General features: G+C 40.8%; 1 long non-coding RNA gene across 1 annotated transcript; it reads left to right on the plus strand.

Moving 5' to 3' along the window:
* Positions 1 to 1079: 1079 nt before the first annotated feature.
* LOC127913055 (uncharacterized) lies at positions 1080 to 2317 on the plus strand. The gene is made up of 4 exons (XR_008084446.1): positions 1080 to 1450; positions 1501 to 1940; positions 1991 to 2070; positions 2121 to 2317. It is a non-coding gene; the product is annotated as an uncharacterized LOC127913055 (long non-coding RNA).
* The last annotated feature ends 3422 nt before the right edge of the window (positions 2318 to 5739 follow it).

Genomic DNA, 5739 nt, shown 5'->3' on the forward strand with positions numbered 1-5739 from the left:
ATGTGTGTGTGTATGCATGTGTCTGTGCCTGTGTGTGTGTATGCATGTGTCTGTGCCTGTGTGTGTGTGTATGCATGTGTCTGTGCCTGTGTGTGCGTGTGCCTGTGTGTGTATGCATGTGTCTGTGCCTGTGTGTGTGTCTCTTCACAGTCCCCTACATACACTTAGGTTGGAGTCATTAAAACTAGTTTACATACACTTAGGTTGGAGTCATTAAAACTCAGTTTACATACACTCAGGTTGGAGTCATTAAAACTCAGTTTACATACACTCAGGTTGGAGTCATTAAAACTCAGTTTACATACACTCAGGTTGGAGTCATTAAAACTCAGTTTACATACACTCAGGTTGGAGTCATTAAAACTCAGTTTACATACACTTAGGTTGGAGTCATTAAAACTAGTTTACATACACTTAGGTTTAAGGACAACAAAGTCAAGGTATTGGAGTGGCCATCACAAAGCCCTGACCTCAATCCTATAGAACATTTGTGGGCAGAACTGAAAAAAAAGTGTGTGCGAGCAAGGAGGCCTACAAACCTGACTCAGTTACACCAGCTCTGTAAGGAGGAATGGGCCAAAATTCACCCAACTTATTGTGGGAAGCTTGTGGAAGGCTACCTGAAATGTTTGACCCAAGTTAAACAGTTTCAAGACAATGCTACCAAATACTAATTGAGTGTATGTAAACTTCTGACCCACTGAGAATGTGATGAAAGAAATAAAAGCTGAAATAAATCCTTCTCTCTACTATTATTCTGACATTTCACATTCTTAAAATAAAGTGGTGATCCTAACTGACCTAAGACAGGGAATTTATACTTGGAATAAATGTCAGGAATTGTGGAAAAACTGAGTTGAAATGTACTTACCGGTAGCTAAGGTGTATATACATTTCCGACTTCAACTGTATATGCCAATGATGTGACGGTTCGACCGCATTCTGTCCCCTATCAACACTTTTTAAAACTTTTGGTTGACAAGAAAGTAATCAAGACGATATTGATTGAGCCTCCGCCAGGTACAGTGCCAGTCAGAAGTTTGGAAACACCTACTCATTCAGGTGCCATTTGTGTTGGCTCTGGCTACAGGTGTGTTTAGTGGACTGGTTTGTGTTGGCTCTGGCTACAGGTGTGTTTAGTGGACTGGTTTGTGTTGGCTCTGGCTACAGGTGTGTTTAGTGGACTGGTTTGTGTTGGCTCTGGCTACAGGTGTGTTTAGTGGACTGGTTTGTGTTGGCTCTGGCTACAGGTGTGTTTAGTGGACTGGTTTGTGTTGGCTCTGGCTACAGGTGTGTTTAGTGGACTGGTTTGTGTTGGCTCTGGCTACAGGTGTGTTTAGTGGACTGGTTTGTGTTGGCTCTGGCTACAGGTGTGTTTAGTGGACTGGTTTGTGTTGGCTCTGGCTACAGGTGTGTTTAGTGGACTGGTTTGTGTTGGCTCTGGCTACAGGTGTGTTTACAGTCTTTTAGTGGACTGGTTTGTGTTGGCTCTGGCTACAGGTGTGTTTAGTGGACTGGTTTGTGTTGGCTCTGGCTACAGGTGTGTTTAGTGGACTGGTTTGTGTTGGCTCTGGCTACAGGTGTGTTTAGTGGACTGGTTTGTGTTGGCTCTGGCTACAGGTGTGTTTAGTGGACTGGTTTGTGTTGGCTCTGGCTACAGGTGTGTTTAGTGGACTGGTTTGTGTTGGCTCTGGCTACAGGTGTGTTTAGTGGACTGGTTTGTGTTGGCTCTGGCTACAGGTGTGTTTAGTGGACTGGTTTGTGTTGGCTCTGGCTACAGGTGTGTTTAGTGGACTGGTTTGTGTTGGCTCTGGCTACAGGTGTGTTTAGTGGACTGGTTTGTGTTGGCTCTGGCTACAGGTGTGTTTAGTGGACTGGTTTGTGTTGGCTCTGGCTACAGGTGTGTTTAGTGGACTGGTTTGTGTTGGCTCTGGCTACAGGTGTGTTTACAGTCTTTTAGTGGACTGGTTTGTGTTGGCTCTGGCTACAGGTGTGTTTAGTGGACTGGTTTGTGTTGGCTCTGGCTACAGGTGTGTTTAGTGGACTGGTTTGTGTTGGCTCTGGCTACAGGTGTGTTTACAGTCTTTTAGTGGACTGGTTTGTGTTGGCTCTGGCTACAGGTGTGTTTAGTGGACTGGTTTGTGTTGGCTCTGGCTACAGGTGTGTTTAGTGGACTGGTTTGTGTTGGCTCTGGCTACAGGTGTGTTTAGTGGACTGGTTTGTGTTGGCTCTGGCTACAGGTGTGTTTAGTGGACTGGTTTGTGTTGGCTCTGGCTACAGGTGTGTTTAGTGGACTGGTTTGTGTTGGCTCTGGCTACAGGTGTGTTTACAGTCTTTTAGTGGACTGGTTTGAGGCACCAGTCCTATTATGTGTTTGCTATCAACTTAACTTCCCCAGGAATTCCTACAGGTGTATCAGCTGGAACAGAACCACAGTAAGACTTGTTTTTTCTTCCACTGAACAATAGTGGGTAAGTACAGTATCTGAACAATAGTGGGTAAGTACAGTATCTGAACAATAGTGGGTAAGTACAGTATCAGAACAATAGTGGGTAAGTACAGTATCTGAACAATAGTGGGTAAGTACAGTATCAGAACAATAGTGGGTAAGTACAGTATCTGAACAATAGTGAGTAAGTACAGTATCAGAACAATAGTGAGTAAGTACAGTATCTGAACAATAGTGGGTACGTACAGTATCTGAACAATAGTGGGTAAGTACAGTATCTGAACAATAGTGGGTACGTACAGTATCTGAACAATAGTGGGTAAGTACAGTATCAGAACAATAGTGGGTAAGTACAGTATCAGAACAATAGTGGGTAAGTACAGTATCTGAACAATAGTGGGTAAGTACAGTATCTGAACAATAGTGGGTAAGTACAGTATCAGAACAATAGTGGGTAAGTACAGTATCAGAACAATAGTGGGTAAGTACAGTATCTGAACAATAGTGGGTAAGTACAGTATCTGAACAATAGTGGGTAAGTACAGTATCAGAACAATAGTGGGTAAGTACAGTATCAGAACAATAGTGGGTAAGTACAGTATCAGAACAATAGTGGGTAAGTACAGTATCTGAACAATAGTGGGTAAGTACAGTATCTGAACAATAGTGGGTAAGTACAGTATCTGAACAATAGTGGGTACGTACAGTATCTGAACAATAGTGGGTAAGTACAGTATCTGAACAATAGTGGGTAAGTACAGTATCTGAACAATAGTGGGTAAGTACAGTATCTGAACAATAGTGGGTAAGTACAGTATCTGAACAATAGTGGGTACGTACAGTATCTGAACAATAGTGGGTAAGTACAGTATCTGAACAATAGTGGGTACGTACAGTATCTGAACAATAGTGGGTAAGTACAGTATCAGAACAATAGTGGGTAAGTACAGTATCTGAACAATAGTGGGTAAGTACAGTATCTGATCAATAGTGGGTACGTACAGTATCTGAACAATAGTGGGTAAGTACAGTATCTGAACAATAGTGGGTACGTACAGTATCTGAACAATAGTGGGTAAGTACAGTATCTGAACAATAGTGGGTAAGTACAGTATCTGAACAATAGTGGGTAAGTACAGTATCTGAACAATAGTGGGTAAGTACAGTATCTGAACAATAGTGGGTAAGTACAGTATCTGAACAATAGTGGGTACGTACAGTATCTGAACAATAGTGGGTACGTACAGTATCTGAACAATAGTGGGTACGTACAGTATCTGAACAATAGTGGGTACGTACAGTATCTGAACAATAGTGGGTACGTACAGTATCTGAACAATAGTGGGTACGTACAGTATCTGAACAATAGTGGGTAAGTACAGTATCTGAACAATAGTGGGTAAGTACAGTATCTGAACAATAGTGGGTAAGTACAGTATCTGAACAATAGTGGGTAAGTACAGTATCTGAAAAATAGTGGGTAAGTACAGTATCAGAACAATAGTGGGTTAGTGCCCCCATTGGTTCGTAGCCCAAACAGTTCGGACTCTACAGACATTTACTTTAGAAGACCAATTTTCATCTCATGGACAAACATGGTCTCTCTCATCTTCCAGCGCAGATGCAGAAGTGCAACAGACAGATGTAGAGTAGAAGTATCAGAGTAGAAGTAACAGAACACTCCGAATGAGAGTTCTCTGAAATCAGAGTAGAAGTAACAGAACACTCCGAATGAGAGTTCTCTGAAATCAGAGTAGAAGTAACAGAACACTCCGAATGAGAGTTCTCTGAAATCAGAGTAGAAGTAACAGAACACTCCGAATGAGAGTTCTCTGAAATCAGAGTAGAAGTAACAGAACACTCCGAATGAGAGTTCTCTGAAATCAGAGTAGAAGTAACAGAACACTCCGAATGAGAGTTCTCTGAAATCAGAGTAGAAGTAACAGAACACTCCGAATGAGAGTTCTCTGAAATCAGAGTAGAAGTAACAGAACACTCCGAATGAGAGTTCTCTGAAATCAGAGTAGAAGAAACAGAACACTCCGAATGAGAGTTCTCAGAACACTCCGAATGAGAGTTCTCAGAACACTCCGAATGAGAGTTCTCTGAAATCAGAGTAGAAGTAACAGAACACTCCGAATGAGAGTTCTCTGAAATCAGAGTAGAAGTAACAGAACACTCCGAATGAGAGTTCTCTGAAATCAGAGTAGAAGTAACAGAACACTCCGAATGAGAGTTCTCTGAAATCAGAGTAGAAGTAACAGAACACTCCGAATGAGAGTTCTCTGAACACTCCGAATGAGAGTTCTCTGAAATCAGAGTAGAAGAAACAGAACACTCCGAATGAGAGTTCTCTGAAATCAGAGTAGAAGTAACAGAACACTCCGAATGAGAGTTCTCTGAAATCAGAGTAGAAGTAACAGAACACTCCGAATGAGAGTTCTCTGAAATCAGAGTAGAAGTAACAGAACACTCCGAATGAGAGTTCTCTGAAATCAGAGTAGAAGTAACAGAACACTCCGAATGAGAGTTCTCTGAAATCAGAGTAGAAGTAACATCATTTAACAGTCTATCGACAGTTGTAACAGTGGCATCATGAATATTCTACTGAAATGGTTACTTGCATAGTGGAGTCTTTTGTTTAGACATGTAGCTAGCTAGCTAAACAATGAACCATATTCCCAACTCATAATGTTACTACCCTGCTGAATCTCACCTCGTTGGCTCACATTGGACTTATTTTTCTACTGTATTATTGAGTGTATATTTGTTTTACTCCATGTGTAACTCCGTGTCGAACTGCTTTGCTCTATCTTGGCCAGGTCACAGTTGTAAATGAGAACTTCTTCTCAACTGGCCTACCTGGTTAAATAAAGGTGAAATAAAACAAGATCTAACAAGTAATCTAACAATTCACAACAACTACCTTATACACACAAATGTAAAAATAAATAAATAAAATAAAGGTAGATTGATTTTTAAATGTTTTATTCCATCAGTAAAAAACATCAACAATATATTAAGGCAAAAAATGATTTTAAAAAATGTACAAAAAAATGCAAAAAAAGTAAAATTATCAGGAAAAATCTCAAAACAGAGACCCAAATAATGTTGAATTAAACCTTCATTACTGTGAGACTTTAACTCCATAAACGTAACACTCAGAACCCCAAAATCACAGTACAACAGCAAGCAGTTGACGTTCATTCAGAAGTCCATAAACACAATCGTCTGTCAAACGTGGGGGAAAAAAACATATTAAAGATCTAATCTAGAGACATTAGTGATAC

This window comes from Oncorhynchus keta, chromosome 28, assembly GCF_023373465.1.
Source record: "Oncorhynchus keta strain PuntledgeMale-10-30-2019 chromosome 28, Oket_V2, whole genome shotgun sequence".
Lineage (NCBI taxonomy): Eukaryota > Metazoa > Chordata > Actinopteri > Salmoniformes > Salmonidae > Oncorhynchus > Oncorhynchus keta.